Here is a 19,363-nt window from a genome sequence, read left to right as displayed (position 1 = left end):
TATATTCAAGAGAGACTATGTTCAAAATGTTAGTTCCAAACTTGTCCCCTTGAACTGTGAGTTGCTCATGGGGTCTCATCACTTCTATCTGATGGGAATCTCAGTATTCCTGGCATGTTTCACATCTGTCACCATGTCTTCGATGTCACTATTCATCTATGTCCAAAATACACCTCCTCTAGCTGCCCTTTATGATTCAGTCATTCTATGTACCCTTTTGCATCATCTTTTTAATACCACTCCTGAGAGCACCAGAAGCCTATTTTTCATGGGACTAATCGTGCAAGGAAGTGGTGTTTTTTTCCCCCTACTTTATTTATACCTTGTATCATTTCCTTCAGCATTTAATCTTTAGATGGTTCTGTCTCCAATTCAATCCATATGCCTGAAGAAATTTGTGAACACATTAAAATATCTCGGACTCTATGTCTGTGGCTTGCTCCCGATAAAGAGCCTGTATATTGTCAGATGGCAACACGCCTGAGAGTGCGTCTAACGTTATTAAATAGCATGAACACTAGGTCACATCTTACTTGCGTATTTTCTAGAATAGTCACTATGTCCTTGATGGTGCTTCTCCAAGTCCCTTTTTGAGTATTTCAATCAGAATATTGTGATCAGTTTCTGCTCTGAAGCGGCTAATGTTGAGAAAAATATTAAAATCTTGTACAGCTACATGTCAGACAACCTAGCAACTCTTTCAACCTGGATGTGTGGCATCCCTGCAACTGCATAGCCCTAGATGCATATGAAACTGGCGACCAATCAGATCCATGACATGACAGCTCTGCTCCCAACTCTTCTTGTGAGGCACCTGTGAAGAGTTTGATGTCCTTCAATGAGTCAAAAAATTGCTTCGCTGGAACTGATGTCAGAACGCGCTTTACATTATTGAATTCTCTTTCATGCTCTGGCATCCATGCCCATTCAGTGACCTTGTGGAGGAGATGTCTTAGGTGAGTTGTGTGAGCTATATAGTGAAGAATGAACTTGCTGACATAATTCAACATGCCTGGCAGCCTTTGGATTCCTTTATATTTTCCTAGCTCAGTATGTTCAATACATCTTGAATCTTACCAATTTGTCAGGAAAGATTCATTTGGAAGTCAATCTCTCTACCAAGCATGTTGTTTGAAACTGACATTTGATTTTATTCAGTTTAAGGTTATGAGCACTTGCGATTTCCAGTGCTGTCCTCAGTTGTTCCTGATGTTCTCTGGCAGTGCTGCCCTCACATAATGAGTTGGCAGTGTCCGTTTGCTTGCCTGTTCGACCCTCTAGCATCTGGCTCATTGCGTGGTGAAAGGCTTCTGGAGCTAAACGTACTCTGAAGGGCAGTCGGAGGAAGCTGTGTCTGACATATGGTGTATTTAAAGTACAGATCTTGGAGCTCTCGCTGTCTATGGGGATCTGCCAAAATCTTGCTGATGCAGCTAAATTGCTGAAGATGTTATCCCCCTGCCATCTCAGGGAGCAGTTCACTTCTTGTGAGCAAGTAGAAGTGGGTTTTAACATTTTTGTTTTGATCCTTTGGGTCTATACACAGCCCAGAATCCTCCTTTTTTCTCTACAGTTACGCCATTTGAATACATATGAATGCCATTTGTTGGTTCTTCTAGTACCATTTGCTGTCATGTTTTGCAGTTCTTCTTGCCTCTTTCTTTTCTGTATACCATAGATTCTTCATACGAGGCACCCATTTCCTGTGAACAGATCTTCATGTGATGCTATTAATATTTTCATAGCTGATTGTCTTCCTGTCTTCTCTATGGTATACTTCCTCTTAAAGGGACCCAACATGCATGTGCATCTGTGTGCAACTACAAAGTCTTGTTTTATCATTTTGTCTATGTATTTAAGCATCAGCGTGCACTCTCCCAACCAGCTGTGCAAGTTGGGTGGTATGGTCCAGTACAGCAGTGTTTCTTGAATCCTGGTGTTTTGTAACCAACTCACAGGTGTGCTGTGGTGACATAGAAACTAACAACATGCGACACATATATATTTTCTGGTATTAAAACCAGATACAGTGTTATTTTGTCACTGGTGTGATACCTGACTAAATCATTTCATTTTATTTTTGCTGTACATGTTGCTTTTGTTTTTCTTTTGTCTACAACAATTTTTTGAAGAAAATTTTCATATGTGTTCCGCATAAAAAATATTATTGTTTGGTGATGTGTGGTCTCAAAAAACTAAGAAATGCTGCACTATGCCATACCAGCAAGGTATTTATATAGCCTGAAAGAGGAGCAGCAGAACATGGGACTGCTGGGTAGCCTCATACCAGCAGCTCCTCTGCTACTGCTGTACTGCTCCCAGCTCTTCCACTCAGGATCTCCTCCAGCTCTGTCTGTAGAGCAGTGAGCCCCACTGGTGGACGGGGCTGGGGAGGGTGCTGGAGGCAGCACAGCTGTGCCAGAGGAGCTGTTTATATGGGCCTGCCCAGTGGCCCCGTGTTTTTCTTCTTTCTCTGCTGTGGTGGCTGGGAGGACCCAGTGGTTCAGATATCTCCTGGAAACCACAGGAGGGAACAGAGCAGAACCTCCAGCCCCAACCTTCGCCCTTCCACAGAGATGCTGTCTCCTCCAGGTCCCAGCAGCAGCCCCACCAAAGGCAGGCCTGGGGGCAGTACAGCTGTGCCAGGGAGCTGCCAGCATTCTGAAGGGCAGGAAAGTCATTCAGATGCTGCAGGTGGGGAGGTGGGAACCTCTGCATGCTATGATAGTGAAGGGGGGCAAAATGAGGGCCTGAGGGGACAAAGTGAGGACAACAGCTTCAGTAGTGTTCCTGAATTGGAGGACTGTAGTGAGTCAGTATGGCCTCCTGCTGACTCAGAGGCAGAGGAGGCTGTGCAGAAGCCCTGGTGGGCGGGCCCGGAGCCAGAACACCAGTGGCCCGCCCCTCAGAGGGTGGGGCCTAGGGCTAGAACGGCCAAGGGCAGGGCTCGGGACCCATTAAAGCCTGGGCCTCCGGGCAGGGAGGACGCGCCTGCACGAGCTCCCTGGCGCCAAGGGCAGAGGGCCTGTCACCGCCCGGCCAGGCCGGAGGAGCAAGCCCCCAGGGGCCCCAAACAACCACGGATCCAGATGCCCCAGGGGGACTACCCGGACTTCCCAGACCTGCCAGGACCATCACACCGGCGGAGACCCCCCGCCTTGGAGGAAGCCCCGGATGCGGCCAGACCGGCGAGGGTGAGCGACCACGAGGCCCCAGGAGCAGCCTGCCCCAGAGTCCCGGCGGACCGATGCAGCAACCAGGCCCAGGATCGCCTCGGGCCCACCGTGCTACCGCCGCCAGACTATCCCAATGACATCGACATGGGCGACTGGCCGGAGCCCCTGAAGGTGGATGATTTGGAGGAGACCGACCCCGCGGGACCCCCTGACCAGATGGACTGGGACCTTCCCCCAGTGGAGGTAGAGGAAGGAAGTGGCCCGGGGAACGACGCTCCCGAACCCATGGCAGTGTGTTGCGGCTTGGATCCCCACTGCCGTGGTCGTGTGTGAGCGACCCGCAGGGCCCCAGGCCGGGTCGCGGTGGAGTGGGAGGGCCTGCGACCCCCTACCCCCTCCCTGACAGGGCCAGCCCACGCTGGGCCTGTGCTTACACCCTTATGCTGTTGCCCCGCCCCAAACTGAGGGCTGGGCCTGTGCTCAAACCCTTGTGCTGTCGCCCCGCCCCAAACTGAGGGCTGAGCCTCTACTGTATTACTATTGTGAACTGCTGCCCCACCCTAGACTGAGGGCTGGGCCTGGACTGTGTTACAACTGTGAACTGCTGCCCCTCCCAAACTGAGGGCTGGGCTGGTGTTACAACCCCTTTTTGGTTGCCTCCCGCCCTAGGCCAAGGGCTGGGCGTCCCAGGACTCCTACAAGGACCAGTTCTGTCCACCTTCCCCACATGCACAATCCGTCTCTTTCCAGGGGCTACTAAGGCAGACCCAACAAAAATCTACAGAACACCACTGGCTGTATCTACAGGCCCCAGCTAAAACCTTTCCAACACATCATCAGAGATCTACAACCTATCCTAGATGATGGTCTCACAGTCCTTGGGAGGCAGGCCAGTCCTCGCTTACAGACAGTACCCCTCCCCCCACCCACCATGAAAGAAACACGCACCACCAACTACACAAACCACAACAGAAACACTAACCTAGGAACCAGTCCCAACAACAAACTCTGTTGCCACCTTTGTCCATGCAGCTACCCCACTGAAACCATCATAGCACTTAAGTACATCAGCCATACTATCAAGAACTCGTTCACCTGCACATCTACTAATGTGATACATGCCATCCTGCACCAGCAGTACCCCTCTGAGATGTACATTGGAAAGAGTGACTGTCTCTGCACAACTGAATAACCAGACACAGATCAGATATTAAGCCCAGCAAAGTCTGAAAACCAGTGGGATTAAATTTTAACCTCCCTGGACACACACTTTCGAGTTTGTAAATTGCTATCCTCAAGCAAAAATATTTCAAAAACAGGCTGCAGCTGCAAAGTGAAACAGCATCAGAATGGGTCTGAATAGGAGCCGGGAATGGCTCTCTCATTACATTAACTCATCTTCCACTTTAGGTATTCCCACCTTCTTATCCACATCCACCTAACTGAATTAACTCCGATGTAATATTCTCATCTCTGTATCTTACTAGGTTTCTTTTTCCTTCACTTCATGCATCTGATGAAGTGAGCTGCAACTCATGAAAATTTAAGCCATGATAAAATACTTAGTTTTAGGGTGTTGCTGAATTCCTTGCTGTTTTTGCTGAAACAGGTTAAGTTGGTTACCCACCTCTGAAACCTTTGTGTCATCATCTGCAAATTTTGCCACTGCACTGTTTATCCCTTTTTCAAGATGGTTTATGAATAAGTTGAACAGCACTGGTCTCAATACCTACCCTGGCACACACTGTTTATTGCTACCCTTTGTTTTCTCTCTTTCAAGGGGAGTACCTGGTAATGTTTTCATTATCATCTAACAATCTTTCAGTTACTTGAAGGACAAGCCCTTTGTTATCTTAATCACCCTGCCTCCCTCTGTTTATGAACAAACTCCCTGCTTCAAAGGCAAAGCTATGAGCAGCACAAGCTCTGCTGCATTTAAAGCGCATGCCTCAGCCCCAGACATAGCTGTTAAGCAGATAAGTATGAAATTCAGAGCTTCAAACTTTGGAAGAAGGAGCTACAGCCCCTGAAAGACATGTTGCCCCCTCACCAACACTTTTGACTCTGCCACTGTAAGAGCTCCTTATATATATGTTAGCTTCCATTATTACATTTACTTGGACCCAATTGTCTATCACATATGTGCGATTTACACACATTTTAATTTCCAATATTTTAAATTTTCATCCTCCTGTATCATTGTCCTTAGAAATAGCTCTTTCTCGAAAGCATTTCTATCTGTCCTTAATATGTGAACTTTCCTGCTTGTGTGGTGCATTTTAGCAGAATTGTTGTATTCATTAATCTTCCCACATATTTGCTTGGGTGTTGGGGAAAATTTCTTGTACTCCTGCCCCTGGCCAGGTCACCAGCATTGATTCCTGATTCTACATTATTAGTGTTGGTTCCTGTTTTCTATGTTTGTGTAATTGTTTAATTTACTTTCTGTGAACTTTTCACGCGCTGGTTGAGCTGTAGTACTTGAAGTCATGAGCTCTCTTCCTTTTCCTAGGTTTTCATTTGTGTTCCTATTTATTCTATTCCTTGGGATATACCTATTGCCCTTTCTAGTGAGAGATTCATCTTCTTTATCCTAGCAACTCATTTAATTGTTGCATTCCAAAATAATCTGATCTTTAATGAGAGAGCCTTTTAATATTCCATATTCGCAGGACTGACTGTTTAATTTTATGTCGGCTTTTCCTTCATTCTATGTTCTTATCCTGAAAGTCTCTCTCATAAAGAATACATTTTTTTTCCCAGGGAACACAATGATCCTGAAACATTAATATTATTTCTGAAAAACTTTCCTCCTCACTACCTCCAGACATCTGTATTCAGTTCTTTGCATATACCCAGGGCTTCTGCGTTAACAGCAGATTAAGCGTTTGCACATCCTCCAGTGTATTTGCTGCTGTGGCTTTGATATCCAGCTCACATGATTGTGCTTTTTTCCAAGCATACTCAGCTTTTCCTCTGATTCTGGTAAGGGCTGATTCCTCTGATCCCACTTGCACAGCCTGCTTTGTAGCCGCTATTGTAATGTTACCAGACTCACTAGGTCTTCCAGCATGCTGCACACCACGCTCCTGGCACCAGGCAGTATCTCACTGGTGTGCAAAGACTAGTGCCAAGACAAACCCTTCATAATGAACAGAACGATGTACTGAAATGAGTTCTCAATTCTTACTGCTCTATGCAGCTGAAGCCTGTGACTGCCCTGTCCTGGGCTGCTTTGTTCCTGCCCTTCGGGAAGTGTGACCCAGCAAACCAAAGGCTGCATCTCACATGTACAGGCAATCTGGCATTTCTATTTCCCCTGCAAGACTTACCCCTCAGCTTAAACATCAAGACCTTCTAAAGCTCCAATCCTTCTTGAGATGTAAAGTGCTGAAATAAATTGCCTAGGTTGGTTGTACCATCTCCATCCCTGGAGATATTTCAGAATAGGTCAGATAAATATCTAACAGGGATGACATAGATGGTGCTTGGTCCAGCTGAGAGGACAGGGGACGAGACCTGATGATCTCTACAGGGTCCTTCCAGTTCTAGTATTCTATGATTCTGTATTGAATGTTTTGTGGTGCACCAGGCATTCAGTTTACGGTGGTAGATGACAGTAACTCTTACTACAACTTGTCATCTTTTAATTGTTGTAAACAAAGATAAGCACTGACCTGGCCATGAGAGTGAAGGAGGAGCTAATAAAAACAATGGCTGAGTGGTGGGTTACTAGAATGGCTTCTTGCTTATTTTGCAAGGTTGCCCAGAAACACGCCATGCGGACATGTTCAGGAGATGTCATCAACAGAGCCCTTGATGAAACATTTGTGTGACGCTGCATTTATTATACTGCCTACTGGTGCATTAAAGAGAGAAATTCCCCTCACAAAGACACAGTGCCTGACAGTGATCTCACATAGGTGGGAACACATTGCTCGGCAGCTTGTCAGACCTGCTGCTGTGCAAATCGGCAAGAACACAGCACAGCAGTTTAAAAGATGTGCTGTAGCAATAGGTGCTGGTTTGTCTCATGTCCGGACTGGGGCTGCAGTGGGTACTGAACAGTGCATATGAAAGTGAGTTGAGACGTTTCTACAGCACAGAAGAGAGGGAGAGGTCTGGCAAAAGTCCTTGGGTGAGGTACAGCCTGGAGTGGAGGCTGGGAGAAGCCTGGATAGATCTTGGCACAGTCCCCTAGAAATGGAGACCCCACCTGGGGGAGACTGTGACTGAGCAGACCGATCTTCATCTAAAAGTTGGCAGAGCCAATTGACAGGAGGGGTGGCCAGGGATTCTGGAGAAGACACTACCTCAGCAGCCTCTACTAACAGACCTTAAAGCTGCTCCCTCCTAAGGCAGGCTGGCAATTTCATCGCTTGTGCCCTCTCTCACAATGGGGACCCTATTGGCACAAACTGGGGCAGTATGAGTCTCCAGAGGCTGTAGAAGTGACTGTTCATTTATCTAAAACTGGCCTACAGACCTACCACTGAAGTATTACCCAAAGGCAAAGGAAATCAGTGGGAGTTTTCCCACTAACTCCAGTGAAGTATGGATCAGCCAGTCTATGAAAGTGGTACCTTTCCACCCCACATAACATTCCTGCTACCCGCATTTGACACATAGGCTATGTCTACACTGAAACAGGACTTCAAAATGGCCATGCAAATGGTCATTTTGAAGATGACTAATGAGGTGCTGAAATGCATATTCAGTGCCTCATTAGCATGCCACTGGCTGCGGCTCTTCGAAATTGCCACGTTTCACTCCTGCGCGGCTCATCCAGACGAGGCTCCTTTTCGAAAGGACCCCCATCTGGACAAGCCGCGCGGCAGCGAAACATGGCAATTTGAAGAGCCGCGGCCAGCGGCATGCTAATGAGGTGCTGAATATGCATTTCAGCGCCTCAATAGTAATCTCTGAAATGTCCATTTGCATGGCCATTTCGAAGTTTTGTGCTAGTGTAGACACGGCCATAGAAAATTACAGCCGTACGCATCCAACACAGCTATAAGAGACTGAGCCAGAGTTTTCTAGATCACCCATGAATAAAACTGTTGTCTGAGTTCTGACTAACCAACCTACAGTAAATTTGTTCATATCCAGCAGCCCCGGGACCAGGAGGTTGCCAGATATTCACATATTCCGGATAACAGAGAGGTATATCTAACAGTGCATAACACTAAAGAAAAACAAGATTAAATGTTAAGAAACAAAAAAAAATGTATGCAGAGTACTTTATTTACCAACAACAGTAGTATTGTACACTTTAATTTTATACTGTATCTGCTGTATCTACTTTTATTTATTTTCATTATACTGTACTTATGGAAAATGTAACTAAAACTTACTTAGGGTTAAAATGCCACTTATTTGAGAGGGCCAGATAATAGAATGCCAGATATGGAAGAGTTTACTGTATTTTCCTGGTGATGAATCGTGTACAAGGCAGAAAGAAGGTAGCTTGATTTGCAGATTGCAGGCTGAGTTTGCAATGCTGACAAGACAAATGAAAATCTTCTTGCCTTGCAAAGTGGGCAAGATTCATGCAGGTGGAGAGAGGAAAAAAATGAAGAATCCCAATGTGACATTTTTAAAATCACTTTTCTGACTAACCACAGTAGCATCGCCCCTACCTATAAATATAAATATACAAGAGGAAAAAAAAATCAGTTCCTTTTCTGCATGACCCTATGATTCTAAAATGTTCCAAGGCTCAAAGGCCTACTATCTTAAGATGAATTGAAGCACAGACAAATGGTTCTTTTTAACAATTGCAAGTAATTTATTTCCTTGCTAACTCTGTGCTGGTGTCTCATCAACCGAGAGTGCCCCTGCTAACTGTGTGAAAATTTATGGCCGAGGCTAAGAGATCAATTGTTCATTGCAAATGTTTTCTCCCTGATAATAATAACCTGAGTTAATTAGAACTCATCTGGGCAAATGCAGCAGGTAAATTTAACTTAACTGCCCAAAAACACCTAGTATCACAACTACTTTTACTCTCTGTAATATTCCTGTTAATAAAAATGTCTGTTAGGACACCAGCTAAAAGCTTATAGCAGTGACTCAGTGCCTACCACGGTGAGGAGCAGCCCCCACACAAACAGCTAGGGGAACTGTGCGCTAAGGCAATAACTCATTCAAAGGGCCAAATTCACAGCTAGCATAAGAAGACCAGACATCCTAGTGCAGTTGTGAATGTATCTAATTACAAAATTAATGAACTAGGTCTGATGGGTTTATGAAAATGTATAAATAATTAAGATTGTCTGGGGGAAATAGCACCCCCCCGACACTGCAGGCCCTACCCCTGCCCCTACCCTGCCTCCCTTTCACCCTATATCTGTCCCACCCCTTCCCCAAGCCCCGTGCCTGCTACGCCTCCACTCTGCCCCTTCTCACACTCAACCTGCTCCCTTGCTGAAGCCCCCACCCCAGGCAGCATGAGATGGGGGACTGCCCAAAATAAGGTGACCATCCGCCCCTTTTCGGGTGGGAGAGCCCCGTATGTCAGGTGCCGACCCAGTGTCCTGATTTATCGAGCCAAAGGGGCTAATTGCCCCATACTCCACTTTTGTTCTAGTACGGGTGGCTGCTGCCCGGCTTTCCCTGGCTGAGGGGGAGCCAGAAGCTGGATCCGCATGGCAGCGTGGCTGCCCCCTGACCTCCCCCAGTTGTGGGGAGATGGGAGCTGGACCCGAGCAGTGGGGTGGCTGCCACTCAGCTTCCCCCAGCTGGGAGGAGCTGGGAGGTTCGCCGGCAGCGCAGTAGCCTAGTTTCTGGTGCCCCAGTCATGCCTCCCCACAGGGCAGCCACCACCTGACTCCCAGGTAGGGTGACCACCCTTCCTGTTTTGGCTGGGATGGCGTCATTCCCTCCATGTCCCATATTTGGCTGGGGAAGATACGGTCACCCTAGCCCGAGGATAGAGCTTGGTGCGAGGCAGCCGCAGAGGTCGGCTCCTCCTTCCCACACTTCCCACAGTGGCAGGAGCTGGCGTGGCCCTGCAGCCTGGTCTGCTCTGCCCTGATGCTGTCTCCCAGCCCGCTGCACTCTGCTTGTCCACGACGGCATTCTGCTTCCCACCGCCACAGTGAAGCCAAGCGCAGTGGGCGGGGGGCCAGGGAGGGCAGTGGCGGAGGGGAGCAGGTTGCCAGGCCACTCCACCTCCCTTCACTGCACTGAGTGCAGAAGGGGAACAACCCTGGCAACTGCCCCACACCAGGCCTCTCCTCCGCGTCAATTCTCCAGGTTGCCCAGTGGCAGCTGCTGTGGGGTTCCCTAAAGCACAGGGACTGGGGCAGCCTCTCTGAGCCATCCTATGGATGGGGTCTGCTCTGTAAATAATACATAAATGTACATGTTTGGTCTGTGACGTTTTCTCCTATGTCAGTCTATCCTGGGAGGAATAAATGGAGGGACACCAGTTTATGCTTCTTATTTCTCCATATTGTAATGGTATCTGAATTCTGACAAGCATCCATGTTATCCTCAGAACATCTTTGTGAGGCAGGACGGGGTTATCAAACGGGGAACTGCCAGGCCTGGATCACAAAACTTCAAGTTTGCTGAGTTCACAAGAATCTTTTGCCAGCACTGCTATTGGCCAGGGACCAGGTGTCCTTCCATTCCTGACTGAAATGGCTACGCCAGCAAATGGCTGTTGTGTAGACCTGGCCCAAGTGACTTGCCCTAGATCACAGAGGAAGTTTGTGGCTGAGCCAGGAACTGAACTTGCATCCCAGCACAGAGAAATAACTCCAAGACTATTTTTCACCCATAGAGGTTGGGAAGTGAGGGAAAGGAGAATACAGAAAAGCCTGTAAAAAAGAGTGATTTCCTAGCCTGGCAGACTTACACCCCAAAAATTATCCCGTTCGTCCCTAGGATAGCTCTGCTCAAGCCTTAGTAAACGAGCAGTTATTTTATGCAAACATTTTTTGTGTACAGGCTTAAGACAAGTTAGAATGAAAGCGAAATGCATCTCTGTGGATTAGTAAATTCTATGGGGCAGATGTTCCCTCTCTTTTTTATATGTAATTCCTGCAAATGTCAGGAGCCCCTGTGGTCATCATTTGTATTCAAACCCAATTACAGCACAAAAGGTCAGAAATGAACAAAGAACTATTTAAAATGTTTTGCAGAAATGTTTCCATCTCTCACTAACAGGAGTTGGTGCAATAAGAGATATTACCTCATCCACCTTGTCTGGCTAATAGCCTGGGATCAATATGGCCACAACAACACTGCATAGACTACAGACTGGGCCTCTCTTGCCCAGCACTCTCGGGACCAGACCTGTCCCGAATGGGGGAATTTGTCAGATCAGGGTGATCCCCGGCTGCCAGCTGCTCAGACTACCTGGCTCCGCCTCCAGCCGGGCCAGCACCCTACCACTGGCCCCAGCTGGGCAGCCCCAGCTCCAGTCCCCTGCCCTGCCATGGGCTGCCCCAGCTATCAGCCCGCTATGGCTGCTGTGTCTCCAGCTCTCAGCCCTGCCACAGCTGCTGCAGCAGAGCTGAGGTCTGGGTCACTGTGGCAGGGCTGGGAGCTGGGCCACTGTTCTCTAGCCGCGGTTCCCCAGCTCACCAGACGTGGCTCCCTCATCTCAGCTTAATCCTTCCCCAGCCAATGCAGGGTGGCAGCTCCTCAGACCTGGTTGTGGCAACTACCCCATTTCTTCCTGGCCCCAGCAGCAGCTCCTCCACCAGCCAGGCTGATGCTCCCTGGCCCCACCAGCAGCTCTCTGGCTCTCCAGCTGCAACTTCTTGGGGCTGGGCTGCCACTCCCAGCTTGTCCCTTCTCCAGACATCGGGCTGTCTGGTCCAGCAATATCCATGGTCCTGCCAGACCACCGGTGTTGTTGGACCAGAAAGAACCGGATTGCAGAGGTGATAACTAGCATTTAAATAGAGCTTTAGGGCAGGTTAAAAATAGGAATTTTTTTCTGAAAAAAAAAAAGTCTAAGAAGAAGAAAATGTTTATTTGGGTTTGAAATAGGTATGAATGTTTGGGGGCTTCTAGCTTTTTCTTCCCTTTTAGCTCCTTTTCCCTCCCCTGCTTTTTTGGTGAAAAAAAATGGGAAGAGAAAAAGAAACAGGGAAAGGAACGGCATGAACCAGCCCTCCCCCCGCTCCAATTGTTTAAACTCCATTTGATTTGAAATAAACATTTTCAGTCTTTCCACTGGCAAAATAATTACCTCTTTAAGGAACAGGGTTAAGCTAAAATTGTTACTAATACTCAAATTAAAACCAGCACATCTACACACAGTGCAAAGTCCAGTTTAACTAGATACCTTTCAAAAAGGACTAAGTTAAATGGGTACAACTTCCATAGGCAGAAAAGGCCTGAGTATCTGCAGCTCTTCAGTGAGAGATGCGGGTGATCAGTACTTCTGAAAATAAGGCCTCAGATGTCTCATGTCCTGTACAAAATTTTTGACTGTACAAAATTGAGGCATGAGTTACTTTCCCGACAGAGAATAAGGGTTGATGTGCCGAGAGTTGATTTTGTGTGCCTAGTGGGAACAAGCAAAATCGAACTATCAGGGCTCAACTGTACTCCTTCTAGTGAGGAATAAAGGAGGTCGACGGGAGAGTTTCTCCCATCCACCTCCCTCAGCGAGGACGGCCAGATAAGTAGACCATAGACACATTGATTCCAGCTAAGCAATTGCCTTAGGTGAAATTGTGTATCTAGGATTGACTTTCAGGTCTAGTGTAGACCTGGCCTTAGAAATTAATGCTGCATTAGACTTCAGAAGTCCTGGCTCTTAGGCTACTGCTCAGACCATTTCTTTGCAATGTCTTTGTCACTACTTGTTTAAAACCAGGATTTGGGACGGATCAATGACCTGGAAACACATATTCCATCTCGAGTTAATTATCCACTGCTTTCCTCCTTTCAGTCTCTTTGTAATCCTTCTCTTTTCATGCAGAAACACATCCATGTCATAGACGCCACTTTCAGGTCACAGAGGTGAGCAGAAAAACAAGGGCATAGCATGCAAAACACAACCCACCAAGCTGTGAGCAAGAGACCAGCTCTGAAGAGTAGCACTAGGACATGTAGAACTGTTGCACAGTAGCTCCCATTAAAAAAGACTGATCAAGGCAATCACTAGAAATGCTGGTGTTGTATTCCACATATTTTGTGCTCCTATTTTAAGGCTCCCCACTGAACTGACAGTCTGCTGTGCCAGCCAGCGCGTATTCCATTGTAAGGTCAATGTCACTGTGTTCATCAACATAACTCCATGTTAACAAGGTCATCTTCTTGAAGATTAGAAGGAGATTGAAAGCGATCGCCATGGCTATTTGGAAACACAAGGTGAAACAAAACACAACAACTTGTGTGCAACCCTAACAAAGGAACAGAACAGCCCTTAACAGCCTAAGTTTCCACGGGGTTCTTACCTTGCTGGGATTCAGAGATGTGTGAATTAGGTTAACAAACAAACTGCAATTGTCTTCCACTGCAGTTACTGTAAAATGACCAGATTGCTGATAAAGCTGGCCCCTTGTCAGGTTGCTGAAATTCAGCAACCTGTGGCCCTATCAGGAATTAACTGCCGCCTGACAGACCAAAACAATAGCTTTGTGATCAACTGCTTTAGCATAATGGCTTGATTTCCTCTTTAACCCTGAGCTCCCTTCAGCTAGTTGATTTGAAAAAAAAATCAGTTCATCTCTTTGTGTAATTCTCAAAAGAAAGCAGAGTTCCAGGCAGGCTCAGGCCACAGATTAACTTATAGCCTCAGAAAGTGCCACAAAGAAGGACATTGGCATGCTCTTAAGTTTTTTGTTTGTTTGTTGTTTCCTCCCCCCCCCCCATGCAGCAGAAAAAATTAATTCAGTAGAAAGACAGGCAACAAATAATATCCTGGAATGCATAGCAGCTGCTGACAACACCCTGGAGTGTCACCTGCACCCTGTATGCCATGGCACACAGCTGTCAGTTCCCTGGGTGCTGTACTGCTTATGGTGGATTTCACTGGTCAAAAGGCCTTTGGTTAACATACTCCTACCAAACTGTTCTTCCTTGATTAATAACTATGTTGCGTCTTATTAGAAGGACATAACCTTCCTGAAAATATATATTGTGGCAGGGGTCAATAGGCAGGGAAGATGGGTGGTCTAGTGGTTTGACCATGTCTCTGGGACTTGGAGAAACTCAGGTTTCTGTAGAACAGACATATCCTGTGTGATCTCTCCCTCTGGGGCAGCTGGCATTCGCCAGTGTTAAAAGACAGGATACTGGGCTGGAGGGACCTTTGGTCCGACTCAGCATGGCTGTTCTTATGTTCTTATCTTGGGTAAATCACCCAAGTCTGGTGACTGTCTCTGTAAAGTGGGGACCACCTCCCAGAGGCATTGGAAAAAGGTAAACATATCAAGGGTTGTGCATGTAATGCTAAGGGAATGGGGAAGGTATAGCTACCAAAGATAGCTCAGCCAGTGTGTGTTTCAATTTCAAACATTCATAACAACACACAATGAATTCTGGCCCACTTTTCTTTGACGTCCACAGGAGTTTCACCATGGAACTTATTGGGAGTGGGACCAGACCCAAGCGACATACAAAAAGGACAATTTTAAATTAAAAAGTAGCTCCAACTGTCTGGGCATTGTGAATTTTTAGTTTGCTTGAGAGTTCACTCTAGCATTAACATCACAACTTGGTCAGAACCATGGAGGTGCCTCTAATTTGATCAAAGCCATAAACAAGCCCATAAGTGTGTAAGACAAGGAATAATCTGCACTCTACTGTCTGTGCAAATTATCACCAAAAATTAAATCTAGACTCCCCACAAATACAAGAGTAATGCACACACACACACACACACACATACACACACGCAAAAAGGCCACAGAGTTGCAGCTCTAAGCCTGATCTGGAGTATAAGTGCGAATGTTAATCCAATCCAAAGGGCTGGGGAAAAAAAATCTTTTTGCCATAAGACTAAAAACCCCAGCACAATCCCCTTCAGATTCCTACCGTAAAACTCCACCTGACTGTGTCAGCCAGAGCATAATGTGTCCAGCTAGTTACTATAATAACTAATCATTATAATAGCTAACAACTGGCAGCATTCACAGAGATCAGGGCTCCACTGTGCTAGATACTGTGCAAACAAGTAGTAAATCAGTCCTTGCCCCGAAGAGCTTACACTCTGAATAGACAAGATAGACAGAGGGTCAGAGGAGACATAGAAGCACAATAGTGAAGTGACTAGCCCAAGATCATCCACCAGGTCAGTGGCAGAGCAGCGAATAGAAGCCAGGTCGGTGGAGTACCAGTCCAGTGCTCTATCCACTAGATGACACTACATCCCTGGGGACAAAGCATATCTCACTTATATAAGGGTTAAATATGGACACTCAAAGCCAGCAAAAATACTCCAAATATAGAAAATGTTTCCAACATCACAGGACACAGGATTAGTTCAGAGGCAGAAGACCTACCAGCCTAAGGGAGGACACAGAGAAGACTGACAAGTAAAAACCACTCTGATCAAAAGCATAGGAAATCCTGGCAAGCATGAGCACCCTCTCTCAACAATTGCCCAGTACAAGAAACACTCTCCCCACTGCCTTCCTCTAATCAGCACTGCAACAAAGGCAGCCTTCAGCGGAGAAGCTGGTAACCACAGACCCAATCTGTGCACATCTCTGAATGAACTGATTAATGGAGCAACTCCACAACGGAGGAACTGTAAAAGATTTCCTGTAGCCTGGCCAAATCTTGCAGGCAATCCATACCTTTCACATACACAAAACATTGTTTCACTACAGCCCAAAGGCTAACAGGAAACTATAGCACTAGGCTAAAGGAAACTTGAGAAGAGGCCTTCCCTGTTTACCCTCTCTGAAAGGAAACACACTTGTCACTTCACTATTGAAAGATGTCCATGTACTGGAGCTGCACTGAGGCTTTGGTTGTGATTGGAAAACTGGGAGATGCTCAAGAGGGGACGGCAGGCAGTGAAAGGCCAGGCGGTCTGTGGGAAAGATGGGCTGAACCATTCACATGTGTTTAGTGAAATATCCTTGTCTGGACAGGTTGGGATCCCCATACCTCCTATATTAGAGTGTGTTCTCTAACACCCACAAACTCCCATCACACTGCTATTTCCTTCAGACCCACCTCCCATGCCTGTAGCCTTCCTCCAAAATCATTTTTCATGATGATTGTCTATTATGATATACCCAATGTAGGACTTTCTAAAGAGGCCAATAGATACTAAGACCAGTCTGACTTCCAGTGATTTGTCCTTTGTGGCCCCTCCCTCCCACCTGCAGGTGCTGTTTTGTTTATTTTACATTTTTTTTTACTTTGTTATATCCAATTATTTATTCTTTGTGAGTATTTAGTGAAGACTTTCGAAAAAGGGTGAGATTTACACTGTGTTTTATGGTAGCACGCCTGGAGTCTACCTAAGTTCTGCAAAGACATGCCATCACGCTCGACAGCTTGACACCATGCAGCCAGCATAGAGTAAGCATGGGAATGGAGTCCATGGGCTCCCTGACTTCTTGCTGTTGACCTGTTGTCATATACCTGATTCAACTGTGCCAGGCAAGGGACAGGAGTTGTGGCTTGTGAAGTGCTTTGAACAGGGCTGTATTGCAGACAGCACCACATGGATAAAGCATACAGGATGCTGATGGAAGATGTGGCAAAGACAGACAGGAGGAAATGGATTGTCACAAGGCAGCCTCGTGTTCTGTCAGGGACCGCTCGCTATGGACCTGGTTTCCTTTGTTTAGAATCAGCTAGCACCACATTTCTCAAGGATTTCTAAACCAGGGATAGGTTTATTGCCTTTCTGAGCTATGTGAAGGAGATGTCAGGCGCAGGCACCACTTCAGAAACCAGTCGTTGAGAAATGCAGGGCTAGAGTTTGCGCCTGGGTGAGGCAACCATGGTACTGCATTGACTGCATTGGATTTACTCCTCGTTGGCATCAGCATAAATTACAGGAGAATCAGGCACTGCATAAAGAAAAGTCACAGTGCATGACGCAGCTGAGGGCAGAACATGACAGGTGCTGAACAGAGTACAACAAGACTAGAGGACAGTTAAGGGCCAGAGGTGAAAAAGAATCCCTTACCCAGATAACACTGTAGGGGCAAAAAGTATAAGTATGGCCAGGAGTTAAGTGGGCTGGAATTAATACCCTGCCTCTTGCATCTCCAGCATCACAGGGCTGCCCCAACACCATACTGAAACTTCAGTTTTGTGAAGTCTTGCGCCTGCAAACCTTTCACTCGGGCAAGTAGCCCCATTGACATCAATGGGACTGTACTTGGAAGTGTTTGTGGGTCTTGGCCCTAAAAAGGAAGACTGCCATATAGCCTATGACCGCATGGCCACTCCAGCACAGAAGAGAAAAATGAAGTAAAAGTCCAGCATGTTGCTATATCTTAGTGTGCTGAGGTGCTCGGTGTTTTTTAATACACCATCCTAAGCAATTTATATTTAGCAGGCACAGAGGCCTATACCCTCATGGAGGCAAAGGTAATTTGTGCAGGTAACTCCCATTACGGCCAAGGGAAGTCACCCACACACACCCCACATGCGTTAATGGCCAACTAGCCCCCTTTGTGTAGAATTTTGTGTTGCTGCATTTACTGAGTGTGGAACAAAGGTGGCTAACTTAATATGCAAAAACATTCAAATATTTTCTGAGCCATAAGAGATAGTTATCAGGCACCTCTCTCATTCAGCATTTATAGGGAAATAGATGGCGGCTGCCAGATAAAATTAGGAGATAAATGTTATGAATGTATTTTTTTCTGTTGCAATGGGGGAAAGGACACAGAGTCTCTGCCAGTACATACATCATGATAATAAATCAAGTTTCTGTCAGATGCTCTGTCTTCTGTTTAGCTCATATTTTCCTGGGAACCCACCTCCAAATCCGTATTTCTTGTACTGCTGCTCTGTCTTGGTGAAGCTGGGCTCCCCACACACACACACGCCCCCCAGAGCAGCAAAATAATGCTGCATAATTCAGTGGGTTACTCACTCAGGGTCTCGTTGGTAACTTGGCCGCTTCCCAGCTTGCATGAATGAAAGTGGGGGCCTGCCTTGGAAAGGTGGGCCACCTCTCTTTAACCCTTTGGTTTCCTGACACCAAAAGCCAAATGCATTCTTTAAGGGTCTTCAGACTCAGGGAAGGGAAAGATAATAAAAAACTAGCTCACACTTACTTATTTCTCCTGGGATTGCTTGACAGGACATTCATGCGACAGGGTCAGAATAAAGTCAATGGCACTGTATAGCAGACAAAAATGTTTGCTTCAAGGAATTTTTTAAAGCGCATCAAAGAACATAGAGACCCAGTCTCTTTAAACTCCTCAATCACTCAGGTGATATGTGTGACTGGTGTATCGCCTGCAGGCCACTGAACTATTCTTTATTTCCCCTTAACACTTACATATTCCATTACATTTGTTCATTCACTAGTTTAAATTTGCTAATTTCCTTTCTTGTAAGGAAAAGTCCTAAATAATGGTATTTGCAAGGATTTGGGGTGAGGATTAAGTCACTGTGAGGATTTCAAAAGAGAATTTTATCCCTACAACCTAATTCAGGAGGATGGCTCAAAGTTCTACGGAGTCTCACTGCTTTCATTCCTGTTGCAGTCTCAGACTTGCAAGGAGGCTCCAGATTTTTTTCCAGGGATGTTCCAGCCCTGTCCACACATATAGATGGGTGAGAGAGGGACTAGGAGAACCAAATAATCATACTTTCCACCTGCACAAGCCTTTTCCCAGTGGAGGATCTCTGAGAACTTTACAGACAGCATATGCCTTTTTGTTTGGTGTTTAATGACACCAGAAACCCATCACGAATGTATGTGTCATCCTTGAGCAGGGGCCATGCTAATCTTCTCTGTATCCTTCCAATTTTAGTATATGCACTGCCGAAGTGTTTGTTAGTCTTTAAAGTGCCTCATTTCTGCTGCTTTGTTTGGCCAGAAACCCAGTCCAGCACACCCAGGAATGAAGACTTAATAGTTAACAATTCAGTCCTAATTTGCTCAGATACAAATGGAAATAATCATCAAAAAAAAATTGACCAGATGCTCGTTCTCCAAGCTATAATTCCATCATGAAACATTGCCCCAGCAATCTCTTCCTAGCTATCAGTTCTGTGACCAATTTCCTTCT

General features: G+C 46.3%; 1 non-coding gene across 1 annotated transcript; it reads right to left on the bottom strand.

Moving 5' to 3' along the window:
- Nucleotides 1-19,022: 19,022 nt before the first annotated feature.
- On the bottom strand, nt 19,023-19,125 carry LOC142011725 (U6 spliceosomal RNA). Its single transcript, XR_012645191.1, has one exon. It is a non-coding gene; the product is annotated as a U6 spliceosomal RNA (small nuclear RNA).
- Between the last annotated feature and the right edge of the window lie 238 nt (nt 19,126-19,363).

Source organism: Carettochelys insculpta, chromosome 3, assembly GCF_033958435.1.
Source record: "Carettochelys insculpta isolate YL-2023 chromosome 3, ASM3395843v1, whole genome shotgun sequence".
Taxonomy (NCBI): domain Eukaryota; kingdom Metazoa; phylum Chordata; order Testudines; family Carettochelyidae; genus Carettochelys; species Carettochelys insculpta.
This window is presented reverse-complemented; position numbering and strand designations above follow the sequence as displayed.